This window comes from Andrena cerasifolii, chromosome 7 (assembly GCF_050908995.1).
Source record: "Andrena cerasifolii isolate SP2316 chromosome 7, iyAndCera1_principal, whole genome shotgun sequence".
Lineage (NCBI taxonomy): Eukaryota > Metazoa > Arthropoda > Insecta > Hymenoptera > Andrenidae > Andrena > Andrena cerasifolii.
The window spans coordinates 6,075,652-6,094,345 of record NC_135124.1 but is presented as its reverse complement, the minus strand read 5'-3'; the positions used below and the strand labels follow the sequence as shown (position 1 = coordinate 6,094,345).

General features: G+C 42.4%; 1 protein-coding gene and 1 non-coding gene across 2 annotated transcripts in view; one reads left to right on the top strand and one right to left on the bottom strand.

Moving 5' to 3' along the window:
- Positions 1-18,694, top strand: part of LOC143371496 (uncharacterized) — a 609,947-nt gene that overhangs the window by 465,489 nt on the left and 125,764 nt on the right. The window lies entirely within an intron of this gene.
- Trnak-cuu (transfer RNA lysine (anticodon CUU)) lies at positions 8,386-8,458 on the bottom strand. The gene has a single exon. It is a non-coding gene; the product is annotated as a tRNA-Lys (tRNA).

The following is an 18,694-nucleotide window of genomic DNA, read 5'->3' as shown; positions in this document are numbered from 1 at the left end:
ATTAAATAGAAGCTGAACAACGAAACACTTAAATTCAATTTCTCGCGTTTTAATTAAACTGGATATCTTCAGCACAGAATACCAATTTATACCCGAACAGTTTTTCCAAGTGATAAATAATGTACACTTTTCCTCCAAGCTTTTCTAACGTATCGATAGTTGAAATCTGGCCCACATTTCTCGAGCTTCGGTAAACAGTTTTCCTCTCTGTCTTCGTTTCGCGAGATGGCAACGTGGTGGCAATCTGCACTCCCTAGCTGGTTCGTGGAAAAGCTCACCAGTGGGGTCGAAAGGGGCGCTAATTCTCCGACGACTTCTTCGTAGAATTTACAACGCCGTACATCGAGCTCTGCCCTTACGAGGCTGCAGTAAAACAGAGGGGGGTGGCCCTTGTCGTTGCAGCCCCTCGAAGTAACCGTGGGATTCAATTTTGAGAATTAGACTTGAGCTGCACAGTGAATTATATCACGCGGCAATAAATCCCGAAAATAATACACCACGTTACATGGGTAGAAAACAGAGCCGAGGTATCTGGAGGCATAAATATAGGCAGGGTGTTTAACTAACTTTGTTACATCCAGCTCGCCGTTATGTAGATTTATGTAAAAAAGATTTTATGCAGCTTTTACAGCGGTGAACAGATATGTGACACGAGCTTTTAACGTAATTGTTGCAAAATTTCAACACGACTTTAAAGTTCCCATTAGCCTGGATAAATTTTACTCGAAACAATTTTTAACATAATTAACCTGTGAAAAGTTATAGCGATATTGTGCTAGTCGTGTTCGTGTACGAAGAGCGTCTGACTATATACGTTCCTACTTCCCTAGCTTCGTTGCACTTACCTTGAATCTTGCTGTTAAGTGCACATATTATGCTGCAAGTGTCGCTCAATGTGCACCTTAGTCTGTTTAGACTCCATTTTCTCAGATTAATACAAATCCATCATCAACAATTCCACGTAATTCAGGTCAACGAGTCTACTTAAGGTTCTCAAATTATACCGTAGAATCGTTTGAAATTTCACGTCGCGACATAGAATATTTTTTCGGACGATTGTTTCCCTGTTTTCGAAAACGACAACTAGGTAATTTCATTCTCCGTTGTTTGAATTGAAACATTGTGGACCCTGTAGTTGATAAACATTTTAGCATTCGCATTATTCTAATTGTTATTTTAGAAAGGAATTTATCATTCAATTAGCCTGTTATTATATCGAATATAACGATCGTTTAGAATATCGTCGAAAGGGTTGGTGATACGCACAATCCCGAAGAGATTTTCTCACGATCTTCATCATAGGAATGGTTACGTCCAGTCAAGGCATCAAATTAATTGACGCCCGACCACATTTTCCAATTTGACGGCAGTGACTTAAATCTGTGCGCGTCACGAGGGTGAAATTTGTCCTTTTCCAGGGATGACGGTGCCCTTTTGCAGGACGCCTGCCAATCTGTCTCCATGCTGGACGACAATTAATCCGCGACATGATCGCGAGCCACGATTTTCGTAGTGCCAACGATCATGCAAAATGGCAGACGGCGAAAAATGTCCGCGTGACGGAGACAGAGGGTGCCAAACGAAGATAGATACGTGACAGGAACAGCAAAATGATGTTGAAATACGGCTGGGCGCAAATTTTGATTGATCGATGTTCAGTAATTTGTATCATTTACAGTGCAGTGTTTGGATATATTCAAATCATTACATGGCCAAGCATGGAAAATCAAAACAGAAGCTGGGAGCACTTCAGACTTATCTGATATGATCTCGAGTAGGGCTGGGGCTATTTGTCGAATTTTTCGGTATTCGAATATTCGAGTACTTCAGTTGCACAATTATTTGGCGAATATAATTCGAATATTCAAGTATTCGAATACTATTCGGATATTCAAGAATTCGAATACTATTCGAATATTCAAGTATTAGAATACTATTCGAATATTCAAGTATTCGAATACTATTCGAATATTCAAGTATTCGAATACTATTCGAATATTCAAGTATTCGAATACTATTCGAATATTCAAGTATTCGAATACTGATGTATTCGAATAGTATGGTGTGAATTAATAATCAAGTTCTTTAGGTTCATTTGTCAGGGTGAAATCTTGTAAGCTAATTTTGACCCACTTCACACCATACTATTCGAATATATCATTATTCGAATAGTATTCGAATAATTACATTCGAATACTCAAATTTTCGAAGTTTATTCGTAGCATTCGAATACTTGTGAAATATTCGAATATTAAATTATTCAAATAGTCCAAGCCCTAATCTCAAGTTTAAATTGTATTCAGGGGAGGTTCCGGTCTAAAAATCGATTTTTTTATTCCATTTTTTGAATGTTCAGCCTTTTAGGAATACGTGTTTAAAAGGATTTGTGAAATTCGTAAAATTCCCGAAGTTATAGGCATTTGAGTAGCGGCAAATGCATAGGAAACAACCAGCCACTCGGCGCTCACGTAAAACTTGAAACGCGTTTTTCTCGAAACAGAGTTCTCAAAACGGTGGGACCTGTATCTCGAAAAGTTATTATCCGATTCGACTGAAACTTTTTTTATCTTGAAGAATATACTTCTGGCTATAGGGGATGCCAGAAAAAATACAAAAATTGAAAATTTATAATTTTCTAAGGCTTCACAAGGATGAAAAATACAGGGAAAAAGTGATTTCAAACTTCAAGTGTCGTTGTTTTCGGATTTTGCTGAAACTTCGATATGTTTTAGTTTTTAGTGATACGTAAACGTATCTCCGTAAACTGTAAATCCGTAATCTTACTCCAAAAAGTGTCCAATTTTGCGTGGAATGACTTCATATAGTATTCAACACACTTGTATTTCGTAAAAACTCGCTTTACGGCAGAACTTTGTTAGAAATACTGTCTCACGAACGAGAGGCGATAAACTCGATCTAGAGCTGCGCGTGGCAATTCAGGAATGAAGATCGCTAGCAAATCGTGTTACATTTTCACGCCGTATAAAAATTGCGAACATTCGTCACGGTACTCCGCCGTTGAAAACTGGCTCCATCGTCATCGCGCGAAACGCAGCGGGCGACGCGGCAGCAAATAAAAAATAAATCAAGGTAATGCAGTTGCCAATACGCGTTTCCCTCGCGACTTACTCTCGCGAGGACGCGGCGAGCATTGCAGCGGCGGCGCGCAGCTGCAGCTGCGGTAGACCAGCTATAAAAGTAAAATAAGGGGAGGCAGAACGATCGAGAGAGAGAGAGAGAGAGAGAGCGAACGAAATCGATGGCAGGTGAAAAGTGGCGAACCGTATCGGGAGACAAATCACTGGGCACACGGCGAGGCTGTTTTTATAGCGTCTACGGTTCGCGCGAGCGTGCAGCTTCGCCCACAAACGAACGAACGGACGTGTTACGTAATCTTCCTTCCGCCTCCCTCACCTCGAACGAGTACAAGTCACAGAAAACGAATTTCGATGGTTTTTTTTTTTAGAGGATACGTCATTTTTATTACTTTCTAGTTAAATTCCAGCGAATATGTAGGGTACTATTAAATGAAATTGACAAATTCAGCTTGAGAAGGAATATTGAAGGAGGATGAATTTTAGAATGTTTCATGAATCGTGTTACTTTCGAGGGGCTCTTGAAATTTATGATTTTCTGCTGACTTGTTCTACTTGCTGGGCTCTGGTTATTTCTTATTGACCCATTCTACTTGTTCGAAATTGTATTAGCCAGTTTTTTTTTAAACTTTGAGTATAGTTTCGTTTAATCCTCTACATTTATCAATTTATTATCGTTGCCTGATAGTATAATGTTTAATATTATTCGACAGATTTTAGGGGGCTGTTAGGAAAATGTTTTATACATATGAATACTTCCTGAGAGATTTCTAGTTTCTAGTATGCACTGTTACTTGGAAACAATTTCATTATTTGGGATATTCCATGCTTAAACCTTCTTCAGGTCCATATGTCTGATCATGCGCGGACTTGTACTACTCGTTGCAGATCTTTCTGCTTTAGAGTTCATTTCAGGCTTCGGCTAGCATGTTGCGCGTTCGTTTGTCCTTCCATAGTCTAATTTTATGCCCCTTAAACGTGTCTTACGACTCATTTTGAGGAGATTTGAAATTACACTGTCCAACAAAATTGAACTTTCTTTCTGTTCTGTAACATTCAATAATTGTTTCTTACAGATTTTTGTGCGCTGAAAACTAATCCGCAAACCGTTTATCGTTATCACCCTCAGTTTTCGAGAAATTCGATTTAAAAAAAAAGATGCAAATTTTTGTGTTCAAACAGTTATTCCGTTGCTTATTGCCTCAAATTATTCTATAACCCCTACAGAATACAACGATATAAGTTACTGGTGCATTATAAACATTTAAATATGTTTAAACAACGATCAAAGGGAAAAGAACGTCCGAAATGCACCTATTTTTCTATATATTTTAAAAACTAAGAGTCTAGGAGAAAATCTGACCACTCCACGCGATGCAACAGACAATTTTTCTTCGGAAACCATTAACAGAAGTGGTAAAACACCCTTTGTTTTCACTACAGAGTCGAAAGAGTTTGGCAAAACGTGCGGCGCGGACAGTGGTAGTCACGCGCGTTACGCAATTCTGTAACGCTGAGCGGCAGTGGCTCGCGCGCCGCCATTGACTACCACTGTCGACGCCGCACGTTTTGCCAAACTATTTCGCTTCTGTATTGAAAACAAAACGTGACTTACCACTTCTGTTGATGCTTCCCGAAGGAAAAATATCTGCCGCATCGCGTGGAGTAGTCAGATTTTCTCCTAGACCCTTAGTTTTGGAAATAAATTTAAATATATCTGCAAAAATTAGTGCATTTCGGGTGTTCTTTCCCGTTTGATTGTTGTTTAAACATATTTAAATGTTCGTAATGCATCAATAACTTATATCGTTGTTTTCGGGAGGGTTCATAGAATTATTTGACGTTACAAGCAACCGAATAACTATTACCATTTCGACACAAAAGATGTTCAAATTTTCAAATTCGCAGTTTTTTTCAAACTCGAATTTCTCAAAACCTGAGAGTGTTGGCGGCAAGATTTTTACTTCATTATGACTAATTGTAAGTAGGCCAACCGACATTAACGTAGGTAATAAACTATGAAAGTACTAAAGTTCACAGTAAGCAGTAATATCCACTCATTATTCATTGACAATTATTGAGCGATCTGTTTATTTCCCTCGAAACTCAATACCACGCTGGTCAATAAACACTAGAATCTCATATTTGGATTAGATACACGCCAACGATCAATCTCCTTTTAACTTCAACGTATACAGTATTCTCGAAGCACTCGATCGATAAGAAGTACCTCGATACGTTCCCCGCCCAGTCAACAGAAATGAAACTGAACGATCGTGAATGGGCAGCGTGTTTCACGGGTAACCGGGACATATTTCATCTTTATTTATACCAGCGGAGACGCTTCTGGGCATAAAAATGAAACAGCCTGGAAGTCAGTGTGCTACTGCTGGCAAAGGTGGATCTGTCATGGATCGTCTGGCAAATGTCAGGAACGATCTGGGTCGCTGGCTCGAATCGAATCACAGGGCTTTAGTGGTAAGCCTGTCGAGTGGTGGCATCGACAGGATCCGTCGACGGTGCTGTGACGGTTCCTGTACATGTCCTTGAGTAGTTTCGCACGACTGAACACAGAAGGTGCACCCCGCCCCCGACCTCTCGCTTCTCTCGGCCCCCAGGCGTGCACCGTACAACGCCCATGATTCCGTCTCCTTTGACGGCCTGTCGATAGACAATAAACTCGATTTCAGAAGAGGCCGGGATCAAATGTAAATATGCACACAAAGTGGAGCGAGAAGTTTGGAATCGGGGAGCTGTGTTGCCCCGTGCACGAGCCACAAGTGTTTCGCGCCGCGTAACCGTGTGCACATTGTTCGGGAGCTGCGCAAATGCGAGCTGCGCGCCGTCTGTTTGGTGATCGAATGAAATTTAAGGGAATTAGGTGGAGAGGATTAGGGAAGTTAAGGGGTTAAGACGTTGACAGAACTTCTGAGATCGAGAAGTGGGGTCTCGAAGAAAGGAGAAAGGGAATCAGGATATTGGGCTGTTCGACAGAGTACTGATAAGTTGGGAAATTGGGGAAGGTTGGGAATGAAATAATGGAGGAGTTGGGAAATCAAAAACTGGAGAAATTAATGAAATAAGGTAGAGATTATTGTAGACAGCATACCAGCATACAAGCTAGTCAACTGAAGAACCTTAGAGCTAGCCACATTAATAAATCAAGCCCTGGAGGCGCCACGTCGCAGCTCCCACTTTCGAAATCCTATTTTCGCTGCAGAATTCATACTTTTAATGTTAAACATCGCTATTATTCATTCCCCCTCGTTAAAGGAGAGAAACAGGGAGTTCGGTGTCGATCGTTCATTCCGAGGGCCCCATAAATTCGAGCTTCGTCGAATATTCCACGAAAGCGTGTACTACGCGTTGAACGTCGAGGCTGGGGTAGTCAGCCACTCTCAGATGCATAATGCAGTCCCTCGTGTCTCCCATCTGCCTCGTGCCCCTCCCGTGGAAACCACCCCCAACCCCTCAGACCGCGCCACCGCCTACTAGCGTCGTGACCAGGCTGCGAACTAACACCCCCGACTTACGTGTTCTTACTCTTTCCTGCATGGAGCACCAACACCCTCCCCCCAAGCACATCCCCTTAATACTGTCTCGTGTCGGCTCCATAAGTCACGGGATATAGGATTGGAAAGAGTTTAAGGTTATCTTCGGCGAACAGGTGGAGACGTCGCTCGTTTTGCACGAGTGCCTTCGCACTCGGAATATTTCGCGAGCCTCCGGCGGTGTTGCATTCGTCTCGACGACGTTCGGAAGTCAACACGCGATTTCTCCTTCCACCCGACGCGGGCACATGAAAGTAGATGCGTGTTTCAGTCTAGACGGAGGTGTCGCTGGTATGTAAGTTTCTGTTTCGAGCTGGTGGAAGGAATTGGAGGAAAGAAGAAAGGTTGTACTCTGAGTAGAGAGCAGAGGGAACGAGTGGAGCTATGTTATATTAGGTTTGTTATATTTTTCAGACAAATTTGACACTGCCAAATGACAGCTTAAGGGGAGGTTTCGGTCTGAAAATCGATTTCTTTATTTTTCATTTTTTCAATATTTAACCTTTCAAGAAAGCGTATGTTAAAGAATTTTTTGATATTCGAAAAAATCCTGAAGTTATTCTTGCTGGAAACGGTGGTTAGGTTGTGAACAATAGGACACACATTAACCATAAAAGGGATAGATACAGTGGCGGACGAAGGAAAGTTTGCATTCTTTAAATTGCATAACTTTTCTAGAATTGGTCCAAACGACTTGAGTTTGTTGAGACACTAGAAGGATTAGTTTGCTAACTGGCGTGTTTCGTTATTTTGAAAAAATTGCAATTGGTCGCAACAGCGAAAAAAATAGTAAAGATCGTTTTTTAAACTACTTTTCTGAGCCTGTAATGGAAATTCTAAAATCCCGTTTGTAGATTTAAGTAAGTTGTATGTATGCTGAAAATTTCATCAAAATCGGTTAACGTTGCTCCGAGCTACAAACGCTTAAAGATCGCAGAATAAGGTCGAAAATCGCAAAATTTCCGAAATCAGTGATTTTCTAGATTCTCAAAAAACTCGAGTCGTTTGGACCAATTCTAAAAAAGTTTGCGATTTTAAAGGGTGTAAACTTTCTTCCGCCCGCCACTATATATTTATAATAAATGTTAGCCAATTTAATGCTCGCGACTTAAACCTCTAACATTTCAAAAATTGGGAAACTTTGTATTTAAAAGCGTTGAAAGGGCGAAAAACATAGGGGGAAAGTGATTTTAAAAAAATGTCGTTATCTTTTAAAAAAATGTCAGTTTTGTAATTTTTAAAGCTGTGCCCAGTAGGGAATTTCGTGCCCTTTAATAATCTGGGATTGTTTCGTATTTCAAACCAATGGTTTAGGTGCTACAAGTGCAGAAAAAAATATATGTTTTTACAGTTTAAGACATTCTTAATACAATTCAAAAGGCCCTTTAAATTATCTGTGACAATTGTCCATTAATTAATTTCTAAAGATTACCCCTTTTTCCGTGGGGAAATCCTCATAGGACACCCCGATATCCCAGGTGAGGAATCGGAGTAGTGTCAGACTCCTACTGATTAAAACGACCACAGTGAACTAATCGTGCGGTAGAGGGACAGCCCGAGAAGTGACTAGCGATTCATCCGGCTACCGCCCCGGCCGCACGGAATGTCCATTTTCGATGGGCTCGACTGGAAGGGAGAAGAGAACTCCCCAAAACTCTTCTTCCGCGCTATTTTGCGCGGACGATGCCTGTCCGTCACCTGCGACGCATGGTCCGTTAAAAAAAAAAAAAAAAAAAAATCGCCCAACGTGGGGCTCGAACCCACGACCCTGAGATTAAGAGTCTCATGCTCTACCGACTGAGCTAGTCAGGCATTGATGTACGTTTCATAACCCTGTCGTATTTGAAGCAGTCTAGGCCGGAACCTCCCTTTAACTCCCCCTCCTCCTAATGTCATATAGACTGTCATATTCCCATTTCATTAGAATCTATTGCCGTTAATTGCAAACCATGGTCGATTTTGTCTGCCATGGTCCATAGTATATTCAGCTGTGTAGCATATATTCAGATCGTGACAAATGGATATTCTATTCTATTCGATTCTAATACTTTTAATTTGTTGAAGGATCTGTATAGACACAGATCCATTTCAAAGAAGAACGATGTGTATTTAACCCTTAACTGGTATCCTGGGGGCGCTCATGACCCCAATCACCCAAAGTTCGATGTACAATTTTCGGTTGTCTAAGTTGGTAAACTGAATTTCTAATTAATTTTATAATAATAGTTTAACTTTCTACGCTTCTATTATTTTCTACATTACCTAAGAAGAAAATATTCATAGTGGTTGCTCTAGTGTCGACTTTACAAATTTCTGTGCCCTTCTTTACTTGGGGTCTGCCACGACCCCAGTATACCAGTCACGTTTGCCAAAAACAGTATACCAGTTAAGGGTTAAACGTTTATAAGAATTGAAAAGGGGTCGTGCGTGGTGTAGGAGGAACGATTGACATATGGCGTTGCATACTTATCAAAGCTTGAAGAATGGCTGTGGCTATGGCGCCAGAGGAATCCGTTTGAAGCGACCTCCCTTCTAGCAGGGGCGAAATCGAATATCCTTTATGCATGCACGTATACAACCGGCGTTGACAATGTGATATGCTAAATCGCAAGCATCTGTTTGCTACGCAGCCGCGCGATCTAACCGGGTTTGGTATTCCGGCCGAAACCCGTGTGATTTTTCATTCAGCATGGAGAATGTACGGCCGGAAGTCTGGAGGGTCGTTCGTGCACCGACGACATTTAACCTGATCGATGCTTCCGATTTATCTCGAGTCGATTTCGAACCTGGTCTACAGGTAGAAGCTGGATATTCATTTCGATCGCTTTGAGGACACCGATCTGCAAATGTCACAATTGCAGCGCGCGTAAAATAGAAACCGTAAGTGTCCGGGTCCACTGATTCTGTTAATGCACTATCCTAAGGGACCCTTAGGGAGTAGAAGATTAAGACTAGCCGTGTACATAGCCGCGAGTAAATTAGTTAAGAGTAAATCTAAGACGCTTAGACCTAAGTCGATGTGTTGTGAAGAATAAACGTGTTTGTGCAATTAAAGTTGAGTTTATTCAGTGGGCTACTCCCTAACAACCCCTTAGGATAGTGCATTAACGGATTGGAAGGGGCCTCATAAAAGGGGAGCAGAAAATTTCTATTTGCGATTCACAATTGCGCAAAATGTGCAATGGGGGATCCATTGTCGTTTCTGCGATGACACTTGCAAGCAGGTAAAACTGTTTCATTTAGCGATCCCTATTGCTGCTGTGCTTGTAATAAAATGTGTCTTTCAGCTCCTGAAATTTGCAGTTGTATAGCGAAAGAAAAATAAGAAATTGTAAAAAACTACTTTCTAAGCTCGCACTTCTTAATATTTGTCATTTTAATCAGGATTGCCAATGATTACTGCAGTGCCAGGATTATTGCAGTTCACCCTGTGCGATATCGCAATGCTAAATCTGCGAACCACCTGCCGCCCGCATCTGAACGTGTAATCGAAACTCGTGGGTACTTAGATGGGCGAGAATTTCATCGAATCTTTTATCACCGCGAACCCGCCGCACCCCCGTTTCCCACAGTTAAATATGTACATTCAATCTCGCTGTGATGGACACGTGTGCCCGTGCGCTGCGCGCGCACGCCTTTGTCCCCCTAATTCGAAGAATGAAAGCGGTAATGCGTGGCCAGCGCACGCATTGTCGACGGGGCCGTCACTCCGCGCGCAATAACGCTGCCCGCGAATAGGACAAGGGGGATGAAAAATGACCGAAAGTTCTCGATAGTGAAGGGCGGCGACGAAAGGGGTAGCGGCGCTATCGATTGGCCATCGGCATTGTTGTCAGTCCCACGGGGCGGACGGGGTGAAAAATAGTGCGATATCACGGGGGTGGGGAGGAGGGAGGGCCGTAATGAATTGATATCAAAACTGTGGCATTCACGGGGCTGTGAAATTCACGTTGCCGCTTTTTCCCCGTAATTCCGCCTTCGCGAGGCAAACGCGGGGCACGATGGTTAATGATTGCCAGCGGGGGATGGTAATGCAAAAGTGAAGGGGATGAAATGGTACTAAAAACTAGCGAAGGATATTTAAATACACCGAGATGTTGAATGGTATTCCTTGCGTAACAGTCAGAGGATCCGAGCTAATATTTTATATTTGGAAAATACATGTGGAGTTTCAGGGTAACTCGTTAATCGTTGTTGTAACGATATAACGCGAAATCGCGGCACATCTACTGAAACGAAACAGTTGGATTTTACAACTATTTAATGCCGTGATTGTCTTTATTCCCGTTATTACCAACAGAATTCTGTAATATCGTCAGAACGCAAATGAACGTTTGAAAGGATTTATATCGTTCGATTGGCAATCAATGTTACAACGCGGAGTAGCGATGAATTTTTACAAATATCGCGACAGTTTCGGCGGAAAAAAAGGCAGATCTATCGGCGAAATGAATGAATCTGTCGGATGGTTATTTCAGCGAATGGGATTTGATGTGGGGAAATTGCATACAAGTCAATTTTTCTGAGAACAATCGTCGGGAGAATTGGTTTCCACGGTTGCTGAATGAAGGCTTAATAGGTCCACAAAATGGCACGCCGCCGTTGTAGCGTTCTGAAAATGGTTTCATTCCATCAGAAGGATCCATTTGTCTTTCGTCGCCCGTGCCTTCCGTTTTTATACGAAGACGACGCGTGAAACTCTCCCTTTGTCGTCCTTACCCTGGCCCTCGGAGCCCCGAAGAGACAAATGGTGCCCTAGCAGCACGATTTGACGCGCCACGTGCTTTTCCTTGGGTTTCAGTGATTTCTCCGCAAATTTCGGTGTCCCTAGGACCATCGTTTGTCAGACCTTTAAAAAACATCTCGCATTCCTTGATCGCGAATGCAACGGTGTACAAAAAAATTTCGCTTGGTCGTGTGTGCTTAGAATATTCATGAAATAATACTGTTTTTCTTCTTTTTTTTAGCCAATGGTTCTATAACTGAGCGTTTTGAACTTACGTACACTTAATTTAACAGTACCAATGAAATTTTAAATGAAGTATAGCGGATGGAGGCGACCGTCTGATATCACGCTGACTTGTACTACTTAAACCAGTAGTAATTCCACTCGTTTCATTATCTTTCTGTAGTCTTACTGTTCGCTTTCTAGATATGTATTAAGTGCAGTTTGTCTCTATGTTTACAACTGTTTTATGTGTTAGGGTAAAAGGGGGAGAGACGCCATACTTTTTGTATGAAGGAGTAATAAATAAAAAAAATGCAATATAATTAAATCGTTTCTTTGTTATTTCAACGGTACACTAATATTATGTAGTATAATCACAATGTTTTTGTCTTTCGTCAAAAAAATAAAAAAAGTGGATAATAAAATATATAAGTCCGCAAGGAACCATCTCTCCCACATAGTGTGGGACAGACGCCATACAGCTCAAAAATACTTAGGTATTAACCGAGATAGCAAAATATACTTTAAATAGGCTAGGAACAAACAGGATAACATATTAAAACCACTTCTTACCTTACTGTGTCTCTGTTTTACATGCAACATTCACTGAAACCGCATTCACACAAAACTTTCCTCAAACAAATTACGCACTACATAAATCTTTCCTTCATGAATACGTCGCCATCAAGCGCAGCCGAACAGGCACTGACAATTTCACTGTTGCCATCTATGAGTAGCTAAGCACAGTGAGAAATATAGACGTCTCTTTCCTAAATACTGAACTCGCGAAGGTATGGCGTCTCTCCCCTTTTTGCCTTATATTGCGAACTCTTTCTTAAAAATACCTCGCACGTCTAAATAAATTTTCAATTCAAGTACGAGCCCACTTCAGAGTTACAGTTTTCTAATAAATATATTATAAAGACAGAAGTATTCAATATTCCGATGTGCAAAGTAGTAAACAACAGGAAGAGTATTATTTTTTATAATTTTTACACTGTTCTTACGTACACCAAACAGATGCACTCGCAAAGTAATATTCAATGATCGTTCACACGGAGAATTTTTATTAGAAATCATGAGATATTAATTAAAAAATTGTGAGCGAAGTTGGTACCTATAAATATTTAATTTTATGGAAAAGGATGTTCAGGGATAAGAAGTATGTTGAAGGTTATTAGTAGCGATTTGGAATGGCGACCACTTGGTCAAAGATTTAACAAACGAGCGAAATTCCGCGCGCTTCTTTAGAATTACAAATTTCTCAATGGGATTACCACAACGACTCTCGTGAATCCACCTCGAAGCAGCCGCGACGTCTCCCCTAGGACGCTCGAAGTTCGATCAATGAACGAGAGTAACCTGGTACTAATTCAAATTGGAAATTTTACCGTCGACCGCGGAGCTTTGAAGGGCCCTTTAAAACCACTGGAAAATTGGTCAGTCCTCGAGTGCGCGTGGCCCCCAATTATATGCCCCGCATACCCGAATAAAGGAACCACCGCGGTTAATTGACCCGCTACCGGCGTAAAATAAAAAGAGACCCGACGGCCGGGAAAAGGATTAACGGAATTAGACTAGGGGGATTACGAAAAAGGAAAACACGGGGCGGAAATAGTTCGCCGTGTTCTCCGACCAACTTTTAACAAGAAATTTTAATGAGCCATTCCAGCGACGGAACGAGTAAAACAAAAATTTATAATTACAAACTTAAGATACAATGAGACGTTGGGAGATATTTTAGAAATTTCAAAGACAAGTTGCTGCTGAATATTTCTTGCAAATTTTCGTTTCCATTAAAACCTACGTTTCGCGGCTCGAATGTCGTTGAACTACAAAGCCGCGGGGTATCAGTCGGTGAACGGTTAATAGGGGAGGGTTCAGGAAGAATTTTAGTAAACGATGAACAGTATAATAACCGAGAAGTAGAAAAGGAGCGAAAGGGGGAGGGAGGGACGACTGCGAGGTACCATGTTGCGCCCTCATTATCTCAGCTGGCTCGTTCAATTTCTTTTGCATAATACAACCGACGGATTGCGTTCCGCGCTGGCTGGGTGCACATGGCGGCGATGCAGTTCGCGCGAGGTAGAAAAAGTTGCACGGTAACCTGCAATTGGGGCAGCCGCTTTGTTTCGAACATCTCGAACGTAAATCCGCGCCAGCCCCTGCGAGTGATCTCGTGCCTGCTATCAAGTAAATACTCCTTTGTTCCGCGCGATAGTAATTAACAAAAAAACGGGCGGGGAAATGAGCGATGGAAACACACCGCGACGTTGGATCTTGTGTGCTGCGTTAAGGTAGAACGATTCGAATGGCAAGTGAACATTCTGCTGTGATAGAAAGGTGGAACGTGTCAGTGGAACGTATCCAATCGAATAAAGTAGGGGAACGTTACTTCTACGAAGGTACAGGAGGTTCCGTTCACGTCCCACGGGATTAGAATTACCACTGTCAGAATTTTGGAGAATTATTGCCATAATTCTCCCTCTATGCACCATCCACAAACTTAAGAGGAAGAACACCCTTTTATTGTCGGCGTTGCCAATTCCTACTCACAAGGAGAGTACTTTAGGTGTCCGCCTCCGATCGTTTTGATTTTTGGATATGTTACAGAGGACCGAAAAATAAGAAATACGTGTTTTTTTATTTTTCCCCGTTTTCATATTTGGGGGGTGAAAACTGCGCTCAGAGTTAGGGTTGAAAAATCATTTTTGTGGAATATCTCGAGAACTATTAGAGATAGGGAGATAGACGTAGGAATCGATGCGTGGAGATCGAAGGGACGAAGTAGTGGTTCGCATAACTGGCTAGTTCGCGACTTATTGCGTCTGAGGAAGTTCCTGCAGCGTGAAATGGGGGAAAGCGAGGACGGGGTGAAAGATTTTATGCGATTCTCTGTAGAGCAGACAGCTTTGACCCGATACACGGAAATGGCGAAGGACGCTGGATCAAACAGAGGCTTCCAATTACACTGAGCATTGAGGAACAGGAGAAGATGCGTCCCGAGCATGACGGAACACAAGGGGCGACATAATCCGAGAATGGCGTGCATTCTTTGGACTCGAAGGGAAAAGAGGAAAAACGCAGCGTGCTTGAAATACTTCTAAGCAGTCGAAGCGTTGGTCTTTGTCGAATGGAGGGAGAGAATGCAACTCTAGAAGGTTCTCCAATAGTTGAAATTGATTGAATAATAGAGGAGTCTCCGGTATCATAAAGGACCGTATTCTCTGGTACTGTAGTCTTACCAGAGCTCAATGAATTCTATAAGCGAAAGCTATACTTCCTGTTTACTCTCAAAATATTAATCACCTGTTTTAGTGAGAACTTACACGCGCACCAAAATTTGAGGCACCTCTCAAAACTAACCTGTATTAAAGGAAGAATTGTATAGTAGAATAATTTTGCATGGAAATATCGTGGCAGCTTCTAATTTCGAATATTGAACAGGCGAATTTTGTGTCAACGGATACGCCCCCGTATCATTTATAATCCACCAGGTTTTCATAAATAATGACGTCCCTTAACAGTCATAGGTATCCAGCCTCGCAGAGATTTCATCAAGCATTCGCGGCGCGCGCGTTCCTGTACCATAAAATCTAAATTTTCATACCTATTTCTACGCGTATCTTCGTACATCTTATTAGAAGTCCCCTTGCCAATTCCCCGCGAGGGTGGAAATCTTGCGGTGATCCAGGGAACCGTGTTTCTACCTCCTGAGTCGCTTCTTTTTAATTTTTCCCTCGAGGAGTATGAATAACATTGCCGCTCTGGCAAGGTATAATTCATGAACGACCGGTACATAGTAATCTTTTATCTAAGTCGATCGTGCCTCAGTGTGATCTTAGTGATTTACCTTTTGAAAGGTATAAATGTTGTAAATGCATTCGCAACATTAATTAAGTTGAATATTACTCGTGTCTGTAGATCCGAAGGTACAGGAATAAGAGTTCAATGATTTTCAAGACACTAAAATGCAGTTTACATACCGAATTGAATAATATATTTGCCAATTTGCTGGAACGAAAATTTTTGCCTGCAAGTATTTATAACTAACCACGAAGGTAGTTACAAGGTAACTTCAGACAGGGCATCGTTCCCTCGTGCCTTGCCTCGTTGATTAACTTTAACAAATTCGAGGGGAATAAATTTAAAGTTATCCGCGGAGTACATTCTGGAGGGTCGAGCAAAGTAGATTATTTGAATATGCGGTTTTTCCTACGACTGTGGAAGTAACGCGCGAACAGCAATTAAGACAGAAGCGACACTGGTGAAGTAGCAGAAACGGTGGGTTTGTAATTACAAGAGAAAGTTAATGCCGCGTGTGCGATTATAAGCATGAAAATGCGACGAGTAGAATTAAGATGAAGGTGGTATGGAGATTATGAATTTGGGAAAAGTAGCGGCAACTGCAAAAGTGATTCTAAAGTGGAGTTTCAAAGGGAACGCAAGAAAATTGTAAAATAAGGCTACACTCCCACACCAACAAAACGCAAGCACCATGAAAGAGGATATGAAAATTTAGGATCATCTTGAATAGTAAATAATGAAATCTAAGGAATAAAGAAGAATTTGATATCGAAGATTTGATATTGGCAAAGATGTAACCACAGAAGAAATTGATCTAAGCTTCTATGCCTTGTTAATACATTGTAATGGGTCAACAATTGTAAGTAGAATATGCACGGATAAACAGTTTCTAAGAAGACACATGATAAGTGCTCAAGAAATATGGAAGAAATATTGCGTTCAATTCTAAGATACAGTGGAAACTGAAAATAAGGGGACCTTCCCATCTAGAGCCCCCCAAAATAGGTGATCTTTAGGAATTAATTAAAGGAAAACTACTATATACAATTTAATGGGACTTTTTGCATTGTATTAAGGATGTCTTAAGTTATAGAAATATATTTTTTGTTTTATAATTAATCATTGCAAACGGCACTAGGGAGACGTTAAATTCAAGGCGTCAAAAAATTCATCCAAATCGGTGGGACCTGTATCTCCACAAGTTATTATCCGATTCGACTGAAACTTTTCTTATTTTGAAGAATATACTATACTGGCTAGGGGGTAGAAAAAATACAAAAATGACATTTTTTTAGAAAACAACGACACTTGAAGTTTGAAATCACTTTGAAATCACTTTTCAAATAACTTTCAACTCCTTCGAAAATTATAATTTTTCAATTTTTTGTATTTTCTCTGGTATCTCACATAGCCAGAAGTATATTCTTCAAAATAAAAAAAGTTTCAGTCGAATCGGATAATAACTTTTGGAAATACAAATCCCAACGTTTAGAGAACACTGTTTAAAAAAAAAATGCGTTTAAAGTGTTACTCGTATCATTCGAGTATCAAGTACCCGTAACCGTATTACCCGCAGACCGGGGTAGCGCCCGGGTAACCGGGTATCACCCGGTTAACCGAGTACCCGGGTCACCGGGGTATCAAGAGCCCTACTAGCGTATGCCCAACTGTGGTCTACACTTGCTACAGCTAGGAGCGCCCATGACTGTCTTAGTTTAAAAGAAATAGCATGCGTACGACTCAGGCGTAGGTACGAATTGGGCAGGTTTGCCCTAGTCAGTATCTGTAAACCTTAAAATAAAAAATCAATGACTAATGCTAAAGGTACTGTTAATACCATCAACAATCGATACTCAAGACACCAGCAGCACAGAAGCAACCGCTACTGAAGATCCTACTCTAAACGAGTTCCCCGGAGGCGAAAACGAGGGGCATTCGATCATATCGCTGAACCTGCAGCGCATTTCAGTGACAAAACATGAGGCGAAAAGTTTCGTCGGCGTCGGACGCCAGCAGAGAAATTTCACTCGTCGCCTGGGCACGTTGAATAATGCAGAGGCTGGCAACAACGAAGACGACCCGGGGGTGCGCAGCCACGACTCCGCAGGAAAGGGTGTTAAACAGCGGAGCAGCGGTGTTTAGCTGCAGCACACTGGCCAAACTCATCCCTTTATCTGGTGCGGGCCAGCACTGACGGTTTACAGGGAAAAGCCTCGGCTACCTTGCTTCGTGTTCCCGCGAAAGATCATGAACAATCAGTATCGATTCCCGTTAAGGCTCCTATCCCTGGAGGGATCTTTCGACTAACGACGTACATCGGGGCAACGAATGGCCGAGCCTCCAAGTAAGAGGATAAAAAAACCAAACACCCATTCTCATTTTTGGAAGACCAAACACCACCGAGGCGTGTAACAGTGTCACAAGCATGTGTACCTTAAATTAAAAAGTCTCATATGAATTCGGTTATCGAGCGACTGAACTAATTAATCGTCGAGCAACCAGGGTTGCACAAGGCGACGTGTTCCTCTCAGTCATCGACTTGACGCAAACACGTCACTCCTGGGAAATATAACTTGGGCGCGGTGAAAACGCATCGCACGAGCCGCGCCGAGGCTGCGCGGGAGCAGCGCGGGCGAGAGTGGAAGAATCGAGTTCCGCGGGGCCGCGCGGAGCGAACGGAGAGGGTAGGAGAATGGGGGGTGGTTTACTCTCGAGAAGGCATCGTTCCGGTCACGAGGTCCCTATGTACAGCGCCCGTCCTCGTTTCTGCCACGGGTGAAATTATTTTTTCCTCCCTTCCTTCTCCTACTTTCACTCAGCCCAACCTCTCTTCCCTCCGGCCCCTCTCGCCATCTTTCCGTGTTTTTCTCTCGTCTCGCCACCCCTCCACAACCACTGCGCGCTGTATCGTTTCAGTCACGGACGAGAGGCGCACTCGAGGCTGGCTAAATTGCACCATTAATTGCGCCCTACGCGAACGCACGGTATGCAACTGTGTCGAGTGCAATGGACCGTCCTTGGCCCAGATACCGATCCTCTGGAGCACCTTATTCGAGGATCGTCGGCACGGCAACTGCTGCGGCTGCCTCTATCGGGCCGGGTGCACGGAGGGTTTAGGTGATTTCGCCGATGCCCGGGTAATTGGATAGTTTGGCTGCGTTTGTGTTAGCAGGCCGTTCATAAATTCGCCGCGTAACGCAGCGGCTGCACGAACACGCGTGTCTCCCGCTTGAACCTGGACTGGGTGCTGCGGTACAAGTTTCCGGGGTGGAAGTCGCGTGGGATGATTGCAC